This window comes from Mixophyes fleayi, chromosome 9, assembly GCF_038048845.1.
Source record: "Mixophyes fleayi isolate aMixFle1 chromosome 9, aMixFle1.hap1, whole genome shotgun sequence".
Classification (NCBI taxonomy): Eukaryota; Metazoa; Chordata; class Amphibia; order Anura; family Limnodynastidae; genus Mixophyes; species Mixophyes fleayi.
Window position 1 is genome coordinate 112,833,438 of NC_134410.1, and position 14,604 is coordinate 112,848,041.

General features: G+C 43.2%; 1 protein-coding gene across 1 annotated transcript in view; it reads left to right on the forward strand.

Moving 5' to 3' along the window:
• The first annotated feature begins 9,395 nt into the window (after positions 1–9,395).
• PLXNB3 (plexin B3) overlaps positions 9,396–14,604 on the forward strand; it is a 69,510-nt gene continuing 64,301 nt past the window's right edge. Inside the window, 1 exon segment of the mRNA XM_075184979.1 lies at positions 9,396–9,523. The gene's annotated coding sequence lies outside the window, so the exon portion shown is untranslated.

Genomic DNA, 14,604 nt, shown 5'->3' on the forward strand with positions numbered 1-14,604 from the left:
TGGGGATGATGATGATAGGTAACTTTGCCATATTTTCTATACAAAAAATGACTGGACGTTTATAATATAAACCAAATTTAACACAATTAAGTGTACTAGCCAATGTGTGGTACAAATACCCGTTTGTGCCGAAACAATTACATATACAAGTATGTATTCCGTGCATATAAATTAAGCAAAGAGCATGGCACTCACACGAAGATTCAGCATAAGACATAACGGACTATGAGGTAGAAAAAGAGATTACAGAGATGAGAAATAGGGAGGTGGCAGGTGGAGAAAGTACAGGGAGAGGGCATAAGTTGTCTAGGAGGGAGTAGGGTAGTTAAGCATGAAGAGGTGGGTTTGAGGGAACATTTGAAAGATTACAGCTTGCGGGGTCTGGTATGGCAAGACATGGAGTTCTATAAGTAGGACACAGCACAGGAGAAGTCAGAGTCAGGAGTGAGGGAGGGTATCTGAGGGGAGGAGGGGTGTAGGTCAGAGGTGGAGAAGTGTGGTCCAGCTGGGGTGTATCTTGTGACGAGGCCAGAAATATATGGAGAGGAAGTATAGCCAGGGCCATCTTTCCGACTGGGCACGATGAGCAGGTGCCCGGGGACCCAGCGGGAAAGGGGGCTCAAGGCAGGACAAAAATAAAAAATCCCGTTTAAAAAAAACAAACAAAAAGAAACTTACCTTTTGCGATCACCTGACCGTTCAGGTCATGTGGCGATCCGGCTCCCTCCCTGGTCTCCTCTTCCATGCTGCGTTCGCAATGAATGTCGGGCATGATGACATCATCACACCCAACACTCACTGTGATCGCAGCACGGAGGAGCGCAGCACGGAGAAAGGTCTAGAATAGAAGGGGATTGGAAGGTAAGTTAAGGGGACGCTGAATGAGCATATGTAAAAAAGAAGTGACACACACACACATATATATATATATATATATATATATATATATATATATATATATATATCTATATATATCAATGTTGTTAAGATAGCCCTGGGTATAGTGAGGCCTTTGTAAGTTAGATTGAGCAATTTGAATTGAATTCTGAAGGGAATGGAGCCAGTGACGGGATTTACAGAGTGCTGCAGCGGAGGATGAGTGGCAGGAGAGGAATATTAGTCTAGCTGCAGCAGTCAGGATGGATTGTAGAGGTGAAAGGTGGGTAAGGGAATGGTCAGTGAGGAGGAGGTTACAGTAGCCAATTTTGGGAGATAATGAGCCAGTGTACCAGTGTCTTGCTTTTTCCCTGAGTGAGGAAGAGGTGTATTTTGCGAGAGCGACTATATTATTCTGCGCTTCACTTCACTCCTCACAATGATGACACCAAGGCAGCAGCCATGTGCGAGAGTGATGTTATCCATAGTGAGGGAGATGTGGGGAGGGACAGTGACATTTTGAAGGGGGAAAGATAATCAGCTCTGGTTTGGACATACTAGGTTTGAGATAGTGATGGGACATACAGGTGGGGATGGTAGAGAGGTAGTTGGACACGCAAGATAAGAAAGAGGTTGGAGGAGGTAAGATAGATTTTGGTGTCATCTGCATAGTGGTGATTGTGGATATTAAAGAGTATGAGTTTGCTGGAAGAGGAGGTGTAGAGAGAGAAGAGCTTAGAACAAAGGCTTGAGGGACCACGCTGGAGAGAGGAAGATGAGAGGAGCAACACACAGTCAGAAGTAGAGACACTGAAAACACAACCGGTCATTGTAGTGAGGGCAGTTTCGATAGAATGAAGAGGGCGGATGCCAGAATTCAGAGGGCCGAATAGAGAGTCGAGAGAAAGCGGTCAGTTGGCTGAAGACAAGTCGTTCAAGAATTTGGGAATGAAAGCGTAGCGGAGAAATGGGGCGGTAGTTGGAGAGGGAGGTAGGGTCAAGAGATGGTTTCATGACAAAAGGGAGATGAGAGCACGTCTGAAGGCTGAGGAGAAGACATTGGTGGAGAGGGAACGTTTGAAGGGGTGAGTAAGGTGCCAGCAAGCGTTGGAGGGGACAATATAAGATATTAATAACATTAGTACTACATTTCAGTTTTACCAACCAGCTTGTAAAATATCAGGCAGTTGGCAACACCATAAAGCCGCCCATGTAGTCTCACTTGATGATCAAACAGCTACTGTGCCACCACATGCCCTCACATACTACCACAAACCCAGTATGCCATCATATAGCCCCAACATAGCCTCATGTGCCACCACATAGCTAATATGTATAGCCTCCTATATATATATATAGCCGTATATGCTTTAATGACTCAAATGTCCTACAGCAAGAAGGTCCACTTGCTTTACCATAGTGTTTGATTTTACAACACTAAATGTTGCACTTACTAATCAGGGCCAGCAGAACACAGTAAATACGGCAGGAGGACTACAGAGGTGCCCCAGAGCTCCAAAAAATATTTGTTTGCGGTGCAGACACTCCGGCGGGTGCTGTTCCACCCTCCTAATCCCCTACTCTGCAGAGTGGGGGCATCGGAACAAGCAGTGGGGTATGGGGGAGTAGTGCATGTGAAATAAAGCGCCAACCTCTGGCCACGGGGGGCCCGGAGAATGCAGCACTGGCCCTGATTCTAATGAACAACTGACTGGAGTTCTGTAGAATACTTCTCATCATTGTGAAGCCAAACCACAATGTGTCACACGGGCAGGTCTAGGCAAATAAGGCAAATACATTCATATCATTGCATAAACATACATTGACGTTACACATAGGAGCAAACTATCTCAAAACGTGTTTAATCCAGCAAATGGGTCACTGCACACTAGGGGGTATATTTACTAAACGGCGCATTTGAAAAAGTGGAGATGTTGCCTATAGCAACCAATCAGATTCTAGCTATCATTTATTTAGTGCATTCTACAAAATGAAAGCTAGAATCTGAATTGTTTCTATAGGCAACATCTCCACTTCTTCAAACCCGCAGTTTAGTAAATCTAGCCCCTAGGTCTTTACATGGGTTTCAGGGATCCTAAATGACTCCACATACAGCCCAGAAACACCTAAATAGATCAATCACACCTTTGTTTTACTAATTGATTTTAATAAAGAGGAGAAAACATAGTGTACAGCGGCCAAGTTTTAGGAGGGAAATCCCTTACAGAGCAGTCAGGGCTGTCCTAACGCATGGGCACGCTGGGCAGGTGCCCAGGGGCCCATTGGCTTGCCAACTTTTCAGTATATTATTCCAGAAATTGCACTCAGACGGCCTGAGTCATTAAGTAGAGCTAAGCAATAAAAAAGGAGTAAGTTTGCTCCTGGACAAAACCATGTTACAATGCAAGGGGTGCAAATTAATTTATTATCTTGCACATAAGTTAATTACTGGCTGTTTTTTTCATGTAGCACACAAATACTTGATAGCTTTATTTTTACACTGAAATTTGAAGTCGATTTAGAACATGCTGTTCCCCAACTATTAATTTGTCCCCACATTTTAAATTTAGCTCCCCCTCCAATGCAACATGGTTTTGCCCAGGTGCAAAGTTACTCCATTTTTATGCTTTACTCTCCTTAATGACTCAGGCCCAGAGTGTTCATGCGCATGACGCTGACTAACTGTGCAGGAGAATCATGTTCAGGATTGGAACTGATAAAAAAAAAATCAGCTTCGCAGCACAATGGGGCAGCAGCGTTTGAACTGGTTTCACTCATGTGAATTGAAAATGACATCCTGAAGATCATTGACATCAAGTCAATTATAAAGCAGTTCTTGTTTAAGAAATTTCGCAAATGTTTGTGTTGAACACTTGATTAATAAATAATTTTGCACTGTGCTATCTCTGTCTGTATGATTTACCAACTGAGCACCATTTTTACGTTGAATTTCTTGATTTTCAACTTTAAGTCTCATGTTATTATTGTCCAAACGTTTGTGTGGATTAATCTCTGCTGTACGGCATGTTTTTTGAATGTTTAAACACGGATATTGTTGGCGGTACCAATAAATATAAGCTTAATTTTATCAATAATTTACATTTTAATTCCTGTTGGTTGTGGTTGTGTAGGTAGGGCCCCAGTGCACTGCTTTACCCGGGGGCCTGTAATGCTGTTTAGACAGCTCCAAGAGCAGTGGCACATATATGGAGACACACTGGATTCAGGTGCAATCACCCCTGTGGGAGGATTACTTGTCCGTCAGCTCTGCAGACCTCTGCTGTGCTCCCGTCAGCATGCAAATAATGTGGGCTCCACAGCAATATGGTGACTCCACGGACTGGATGCATTAACTGGAGAACACAGGGTTAACTCCGAAATGGCAGGAAGATGGAGGGGGCAAAGGATATACAGGGGCTGAGGACACCCAACCAAGATGGGTACACCACCTAACCAAACCCACAGTCACCCCCGTCCGTGGTTCTGTTAATGAGGGGGGGAGGGGGGGGGGGTTATTGCCCAAAGAATCCCATATTCCACAGCGATCCTCTTTAATCTGCAGCATGAAATTGTAAAACCCTTAATTGCTATACCGAGATCACTGGCATGAAATGTTTTTTTTTAAGTCCTTTGAAGGTTTGTCTGTTAAGTGGTGACAAAAAACTGCTTACAAGAGACCTGGGCATTGTCTGAACCTGCAGCATAAAGATTAGATAGACAGATACCATCCAGGCCCCAGGGAACAAAATCTTATCACACTGTCTTGATAATCTTTTCCCTCCCTCTAGCCTAAGAACGTGCGCTGCTGAAATATTCCTGACTTATAAGTATGATTTACTTTTATAGTATATAAGATGGTACAGTACCGGTATACACAGAAGAGCAATGTTGGATATTTGCAATAAAATCATAGTAAGCATTAAACAAATAAAACAACTTTATTAAAACATGGGATAAGAGACATTACAATACTGTCAGGAAGCAGAAGCGATGACCTAATGGCATGTACAGCGTGTCTGAAGGTACTGCCAATGGTTCATGTTTTTAATAACGTGATTGTGGGATGATAGACATCCTATAATAAACTTTGAGCACAGGACAAACACGGATAAACCTATTTCTTCAACTGAAGCCTTGTGAAATCTGCTGTGTGACTGCCAGTAAAAGTCATGTTTGAAATGACTAATGGTAAATAGTCACAGCTTACTGCTGCTGTATACATGCAGTACATCTGCACGACCAATGGGACAACCAGGGGCTGATTGGCACATTTTAGCCCGGGGGCAAGACTCGACTCAGCGGGCCATTAGGAACATTTTAAAGGGAAAAAAATTGCAGATGGCCCAGTGAACCAGCCGAACGTAGTCCACTATGGGACCGGCCCGGGGAGCAGATGCCCCCTGCCCCCCCCTCCACTCCATCCTGCCCCTGATGACAACCTGTTGCCTAAATGTATCTACATCAATGTCTAATTAACGTCTAAAGCTATGCTGCCTGCCTCTTACCTCCCCTCTTCCACCTCTCCAGGGGTAAGTAGTCTTAACTTGAAGATATGCAGAAAACTTGGCTATGGAATGTATACATACTTTTTTGTTCATGCTATGAAAATGCGTATTTTATGCAAAAAAACAAACAGCCATAGGTACAAAGATCTTCTCAGCATCATCATACCGCTGCTGACAGAACTGCGGCCAGCAGGGAACCATGTCTCAGATTTGGTGGAGCTGCCCTAAAATTGTGCCCTTTAGGTGGGAGGTGCCAGATCTTATTTATAAGGCTATGTACCAGCAATTACCCTTTCATCTCTCCTTCTGCTTCCTGGAACCCACTGATTGATCTGGAAGATCCCTGGTTGTATTTTTACTGCCGTTAGATGTCTAGTCTCCTGGAAATAGAAAAATCCCAAATCTCCTACAATCCCAGCCGTGTGTGTTCGTGTGTGTGTGTGTGTTTGTTTTCTTGCACTGTAAGCCCCAATGGGGCAGGGACTGATGTGAGTTCTCTGTACAGCGCTGTGGAATTAGTGGTGCTATATAAATAAATGGTAATAATAATATATAAATTAGAACATATAATACATGATCCCAATCATTTTTTGTTGACTCGGCAAACCTGTAATGATTACTTTAATTCTTAAGATCCCATTTTCTTATATTTTTTTTATTGTAAAAGTGTTTTGAGAACTCAACTCTCTCAATTCTCCTCCTCTTCATCCCCATTACTAACATACACTAACAGGAGCAAACGCAGGATTTGTAGAGGGGGGTTTCCACACCACGCCACCAGGGGGCGTGACCATCCTTCATGGGGGCGTGGCTATACTTTTAGACAGTGCTTGGCTGCTCTCCAACTCTTCCTATCCCCATAATATACATGGGCAATGCTGCATCCACTACTGTTAGGTGCCCGCAGCTCTCCCTTTTCAAGCAGACCCGAGTGAAGCGGGGGCAGGGTCCAGCCACCTCAATTATACAGTGGCCCAGGCTTGGAGGGGGGTTTCCAGGCACTAGGACCCCCCCCCTTGGTTTGCCTATGCCTAATGCCCCATCTGCCTCTATCTTTCTCCTCCTCAGACCACTTTTCTTTTTAGCACTACCTCGTCAACAGTCTCATATTAACTTTGACACCCAATTCCACTCTTTTGAGAATGTTTTCTATAAATTGTACTGAATGTTGTACATTTTGTTTCCTCTCTTGATCCCTCTCTTTTATTCTGTACTCCTCCAAAACCCAAATGTTGTGTAAAAATTAAAATTCTATTTAAAAACAAAAACAACAGACATACATCCGCCTATTGTATGGGGCCTATCTACGAATGGTTGCATGTGATCCCCGTTAATTGTCATCTCTGATCACTATGGGATGATATTTTACAACCACTTTTTAAATAATCATCCCGGTACAGCGCATCCGATATGGGGCTGTCCCAGCGGCCACTTTGCTAAACTAACAACTCCAAGTTCTGACCCGCAGTCTTTACTGCGCAGGCTCGACCGTAGGCTGCACTTGCACAGACCCATTTTGCGCTATGCTCACCCCATAGGGCTCAAAAAGCTAGCCGTTGTGGAGCTTGTTATATGTCCCAGACCGCAGTCCCTATTGAAAATTCTAGGGACTGCAGTTTAAGGTGATACTTAGCCTAATGCTGGAGATATCTATGGTATCGCCTGGGATAGGCTTTTGTTACATAGATGTCTTACTTAAAAAAACCATGCGTAAAAAAGCCACTTCTGAATGGTTTATAGCTTAATAAATAAGCCCCTGAATGAGCCTCCGGTGTTTAGTCAGCTGGAGAATTTGGTGAATACACTGAAGAAATATCCCATACTTGGTAAGCCACGGCTGGAGAGGGTAGATAATAAATGGAAATAATGTGAGCGTATGCAGAGTGAGGTCTGTAATCAGTACCTGAAAAAATAATTTTGTTCAATGTATAACTCTGTTTTCTGTAGCTGGTGTCAGTGTCGGTACAGTCCCAGTGACTAGATATTCTGGACCTTAGTTTTTCTTTCGTTCGTGGGAGTTACCATGTTAATGGTTTTCCTGAGGTAAAATGAAGTATAATCTACTGGTTCAACAGTACGATGACATCTACTGGCCAAATTATCATGAAGAGCTATGGGGGGGGGGGGGAGCCTACAGATTGATTATGTTGCCTAACCAAGCAGAGTATCCATCTTTTTTTCACAGCAAAATCTGCAAAATGCCCCCTTTCTCTGAGGTCGGCCAAAGCCTTCCTCGGGTACTGGATCTTGGGTCCCGACTAAGAGGGCCTGCAGTGATGGCCTCCCGAATCCCGAACTGCTTTCCTGGATCCCCGGGATAGCAGGCTATTTTTACTGAAGTGAGCGGGACGGGGGCCTCGATGATGCGATTGACGTCAGTTTGTCAATATATAGCTGACAAGTATGCCACTGAAGGGCAAAACAAGATTTTATTATTATTATTATTATTTATTTATTTATAAGGTGCCACAGATTCCGTTGCACCGGATACAGAAACAAGTAACAAATAGATGAGGTAAAACACATAAGCAGCACAGATGAGTGTGAGTAATGCTATGGGGACTCACACAGAGAGCAGCAAAAGACATGCAGGACATACGAGGGAGCCAGACAGTAGACAGACATGGGACAATAGGTAGAGAGGACGCTGCCGGCAAGAGCTTACATTCTAGAGGGAGGGGTGGTGAGAGACAGTAGGACCAACTGGGAGAAAATAGAGATGGCAGGCGATGAAGAGGAGGTGATGGATAACATGGTTAAGAGGTGGTAGGATAGGTGAACTTGAAAAGGTGAGTTTTGAGTGAGCGTTTGAAAGACTGAAGGTTGGGGGGGGAGTCAAGTCAGATGGGGTAGGGAGTTCAAAAGATTATGGGCAGCACGAAAGAAGTCTTGGAGGTGAGCATGGGAGGAAGTAACGAGAGGAGAATTGAGGCGGAGGTCAGAGGCATGTACCTTGATACAAGGTCAGAGATATAAGGGGGAGAAGTGAGGTTAAGGAGCTTGAACTGAATTCTGAAACGGATAGGGAGCCAATGAGGGGATTTGCACAGAGGAGAAGCGGAAGTAGTGCGGCGGGAGAGGAAGATGAGCCTAGATGCAGCATTCTGTATGATTTAAAGGTCAAAATGGTAGTAGGTTGACCTTTTTACTGTTTACCATTTGCATTTCACAGAGCATCCACTAAATTACAAACCTAGATTCAGACTGAAGGCACAGGGGTATTTCCAATGACTGTGTAGTGGGTGTGCACCTCAAAACGTGTTTGGCAGGCAAGTTAGTTCACTTGTATATAAAAAGAATCATTGTAGGTCTGCAGATGTTACGCTTCATAAATTACTCCTCGGTGAAGATGCTGGTGATGTGCCGCGCGGTAGGAATCATCTCTCATTTTTCTGCTCAGCTCTATGGGGTGCGAGAAGAATTGAACAGAGATTCCTACCATAATATCGGCGATATGTGCCTCCGTGGATATGCTGGAGACACCTCGCGCCGAATTGAAACTCCCCCTCTATTGTTAGCAAATAACATTCTCTCTCTCCATGTGGACCGGGCACCAAGAACTAGTCTATAGGTATATTTACTAAGCTGCGGGTTTGAACAAGTGGAGATGTTGCCTACAGCAACCAATCAGATTCCAGTTATCATTTATTTAGTACATTCTACAAAATGACAGCTAGAATCTGACTGGCTGCTATAGGCAACAACTCCACTTTTTCAAACCCCTAGTCTTGGATAGAGCAACTCACAACACCAAAGAGATCCTGTGCAAATAAGTAAACTAAAAAGAATGAAAAAGAAGATTGAGCAATTCAATAATGAGGAAAGCAATAAATTAAAATAAACTTTTATCACCGAATAAAAGAACTTGCAGAATAAAAAACAAACTACAATTACACGCACCCCACAGTACAATCGATTAGTGGAGTTGTGTCCTTCTACGGGGATGCAGTTATCGCAGTGGCCACTAGAGGGCGGAGGCTTATCCACAGTCGGCTGGAATACAATAATAGGAATGTGAATTGGTTTTGGGGGTGGACCTGAGTTCCTCTTGTTGTCTCAGGGAGAATTACAGGGAAGTTGCTTCCTTCGTTTTTCTGGGACAGAAGCTGTTACATGTGCAGGAGGGGGGGCACCAAGAACAGGTAAGAGACCTCCCTGGCTCGCTGATCTCCCCCTATATAAACCTCTCCATCTCCTATCGCCACTTTGTTACATGTTTCATCCGCCCGTCCTGCATTTAGATCGCTTGCGGTTTATGTTCTCCGATAGGATTGTCCAGCAGGTGGTTCCTTATGTGCTATTAGACGCCGGGGCTGCATGCTTTGCAGAGCAGGCATTGAGAAAACTTGTCTGCACTCCTGCAAATTAGATTTCCAGTGTGTGTAACCTGACCCCTCATCCCCTGCTTCTCACACTGACATGTTGGTTAGTAATCAGCCTTTTGTACGACACAGGAGGGGGATTGGAGAAGTTGCTACATCTTTATAAATATTATTGTAGAGTATCAAGTGCTAGGTTGAATTTTTCAACCCTGCCACAAGTGGTCTGATCTCTGTTGTGTTCCACTTGCAGTGGACCAGGCATGTCACTCATGTATGTCACACATGTATGTCACTTGCAATGCTTGGTGTTAGAAGGTTGCAGAAATAGGGCGGTGTGGATTTAATGGAAAGAAGTATATAGAATATATAAACAGACAGGTGTGGACTCCTAAGGGGTTAATGCTTTATATGCATTGCATGGGCCCCTCCTGTCAGCACCTGTGTTACTTGGCTATGCAACAAATACTAAAGCACAGACTTGCATGTAAGCTGTCATGGGCAGGGTCCTGTCGTCCTTGTTTGTTCCTGTCATGCCTGATGCTGAACTGTTTCTGTATGTCATGTTTGTTCTATTAATTGCATTCATGCATTTATGATTCTGCTTTGTACCCATGTACTTCTTATGTCTACTGTTTTCATGCATGTCCTATTTGTACTACTACAATGTCAGGTGCTGTGGAATCTCTGGTCTCATACAAATAAACCATAATAATAATCTCTGATATAATATTGTGTAAGGGTTTGGCTGGCAGTAGATTTATGTTGTATTTGATTTTTTGTACACTATCACCCTTCTGTGCTATACTGTGAAGGAAAGACTGTCAAAAGTGTAACATTATTAAGGGGCATATTCAATTGTTGAATATCCCCGCGGCGTTAAAACTATTACCGGTATTACGGTAATAGTAAGCTGGATTTCAGCTCGCAGTTCCCTGAGCCGCGAGCTGAAATCCAGCGAGAAAAGTACCGTAATACCGGTATTTACTCGCACTATTACTGTACTGACGGTAATAGTGCGCACGCCGCGAGACTTTTGGCTATAACGCCAACAATTGAATATGCCCCTAAGAACTTCAAGCTGCTGCTGTTTCATTACAGTCAGAGAGGGGTTAAACTGGCAATAAAGAAAAATGGTACCATTGCTCTCTACAACCGTGCGATGAGACCACTTATAGGCCCAACGCCCTAAGACAGTGATGTAACAATTCTGCGTTTTTAATGCAACTTTAAGTGCATGTAATTGGATGTGAAAAATCAATGTACCAAGTGGACCTAAGTATTTTTGTGCGGTTGCGTTCAAACCTGAGCTACGTTACTTCAGATGCTGTTTGTTTAATTTCAGTGCTAAAGATACGTATCAATGCAGTTAAAAAACGTACATTAATCTCAAGGGCAGTGCATTGTAAAAGCAGTGAGAAGTGGTTAAGAAGCTATTACTCATGTGTTTGGCTTGAACAAGATAATTGCCTTAATTTTACAGACATATGTTTATTAATTGCAGTTGGAACAGGCATCTAAATCCATTTCAAACACGTATATAAAAGGAATGCAGTTTGTATATGTTTTACTTGCATTTTAGAAAGTAGCATAGCAATAAAAAAACACATTCCAAGTGACTGTAGGGAATGTAGCAATGGTTGATAACATGTTATGTACATCTTCATTGTATAAAATTTTGAAATGTTTTTCTTGCTGTTCTGTGCGACCGTGGATATAAGTTGACAGGGACCAGTTGAAAAGGTTTCACGTGGTCCCAGAAGTTAGCAGGTCTTTTTTTTTTTTTTTTTTTTTTTTTTTATCAAGCTGAGAGTTTTCCGGCGGGTTTGAAAAGTGGAGATGTTGCCTATAGCAACCAATCGGATTCTAGATGTCATTTTGTAGAATGTACTAAATAAATGATAACTAGAATCTGATTGGTTTTTCAAACCCGCCGGAAAAGTCTCAGCTTGATACATTTAAACCCTGATGTTTAGTACGTTACCCTCTACGAACACCAAGTGCTTCCATCTTCTCTCTTGTGGCAGGGGTATAGTGTGTATATATGTAGTGTCTGGGTGTTAGTCAGTTTGGCAAAAGATCGAAGACTGTGTTTGGAGGTAGCGGGACCATTTGGGAAAAAAAGGAAGGGGTTATTAGCTGAGGGGTGGGGGGTCTGTCATCAGGTGAAAGATGAGAATTGTTGCGTTTTGGTGTTTACCAAGTACCAATATTTTCCAGTATAATAATGTAGAAGAGGAGGTGGATAGGACGGCATTGCCGTGTGCGCTTCACAAACCTCCATTTAGGGTGCATTCACTCATAGTGCCCAGTACGGTCCCAAGTATCACCATTGGCACATCCTATATTACCACCAGTATTCCATGTGAATTTAGATATGAGCCACAAATGTACACATGTGGAAGCCACAACCTTTTAAAACATAAATATTAACTCCTCCCAAAACTGGAAACCTCTTGTTGGGTGGTGTTCAAGAGATAAAATGATAATAATGAATATTACTGGCATGGGATCTGCAAGTGCCCCTCGTTGATACCTCTATTCCGTGAGCTTCACATTGGCGTGAACAGGGAGCTCAGAGAAGGGGTGCTTTAATAATGGATTTTGGAAGAGGAAAATGACAGAAGAAGAATAGACAGCACCACGGACATTGGGGTATTGGATTGGGAGAAATTCTAGACTTTGGGTCAGTAAGCTACAGTATTACTGTTTAACTTTACCCAACATGGGATCTTTAGTTTTAGGTGGCGATATCTTTAAATGTTATACAATAGATCATAATCCCTTGTGAGCCTGGTTCTAACCACTTATTATAGCTATATTTTTTTTGTTTATCCTGTCTACAAAGTTATTTATCTGTTTATATAGCCTACGACACTGCGGAATATATTGACTATTTAGGATTGAAATGTGATAGTTCTGGAAGCTGTGGAAGTTCTCAGGATTACTGGGCCACAATAAAAGTTAAGGAGGAACACGCTTGTCTTAAGCTGGGTACACACTACAGAAATTTCCACCAACTTTTTATGCCGAGCGATTTTACATGCGATGGATGGTCCGATCGCTCGGTCCATGGACTGCACACACACTAGCCTTGTTTAGGACGATAAGAGGAAGAGCAGACGTCCCTTTGGCGACTTTTTACAGCCATGTTGTCGTGAGCAATGACTGTAATTTCGTACTCACTGTTGTGGATCGGTCGGAAGTTTATACACACTACACAGCGGAAACGAGATTGGACCGAAAATATTAAACGGTCCGACCAACCAAATGAGGCGATAATCGTCCATTTAGGCAGACTTTCGACCATCGTGTCACTACACACACTGACCCGACTTTTGAACCAGCGGTCGTATGTCGGCTGTTTGAACCGATTATTGGACGAAAACAGTGTAGTGTGAACCCAGCTTTAGAGACCGATTGGACAGCTCTGATTTAGGAAAATTGGTGAAAATAAGGAGGAATTGACTGGACAGAAGACTGAGTAAGAGGAGATGGTGGAAGCTGGGTAGTGGCGGCAAATCTTTACAAAGCGCAAATGAAATCCATTTCAACAAAACTTTATCTAAAACTGTCCATATACATAGCAATTTGCGTTGCCAATTTGATTGTTTTAGACTGATCTGAAAGATCTGGTTTGCTGATAAGTGCTCTGCTACTGTGTAGTGCAGACCACACAAATCAGTACCTATAGGGTCTGGTTATTTGGCTTGAGTATATGTGCAATTTGACCACACTGTGTGAGCTGAGGGTAAGTGGGCAGATTTGCCCATGTATTTTATTGTAATGTAATTTTAGTAAAGCGGAGTTCTTATTTAAAACCGGATAATAATGTTTAGATTGTATCTGTTTCATTTGGAAGTGTTTTTTTACTACATTATATTGCTTCCATTGCAGAGGAGATAATTACATATAAGATACACCAGCTACTCTTTAATCTTTTAAATTCTGTAATGTGCAAACATATAATAGACACCGGTCTTGTGGCTGATTCAAATGTTGTTGTGCTGAACTGTTTGTCTTCAGTCTTTACAACACCTTCCTTTATGCTTTAATCCGGTTGTTTGGCCTATGAGTCGAGTGACAGGATAGGATTACTGTCCAGTTTGACTTGGTCAGACTGTTCTGCGCTGCCACTAAGCTTAGCAGGATTTCTCCTGGTATCACTTGGGCCTGTTTGTGTGGTCAGAAGATTACTGCACACCCAGGACTTAGGCAAACTGAGGGGGGGGGGGGGTCACTAGAGCCTGGAAACCCCCCTCCAAGCCTGGGGCACTGTATAATTGAGGTGGCTGGACCCTGCCCCCGCTTCACACGGCGCGGCTTGAAAAGGGAGAGCTTTTGCCCATGTATATTATAGGGATAGGAAGAGTTGGTGAGCAGCCAAGTACTGTATAATATTATAGCCACGCCCACATGCATGTTGGTCACGCCCACTGGTGGCGTGGAACCCCCCCTCTACAAATCCTGCGTCTGCCCTGCAGGGTGATGGGCAAGTATCGTCTGACCCTGTTTTCCAATGTACCCGATAACGATTCATTGGTGGACAAATTGGATGAGATTTGACTGTTCGGTGCTTGGGCCGAGGGCCCAGAATATGTCCAGTTTACTTAGGGGCCCTTTAGCCAGAAGGTGACGACACAGTCACAGTCTGAATACAGCTATCTTCCAACCGCATTCATCAAGACGCACGACAGTGATTTGATCAATCATCTTCTGACCAAATTTTCCTCCGTTGATCCTGATCTGATTAATATCAGGCGTTGCGCTTATTTCAGGATACCCACAATTTGTGTTGTCAGTTATGTATATGGTACCAGCTGTGTGGCAATATAAACGCCCATACATGTATACAAAACAAAAAGTCAGTTGTCAGCGCTTATCCTTTACACTGCATATCTGTG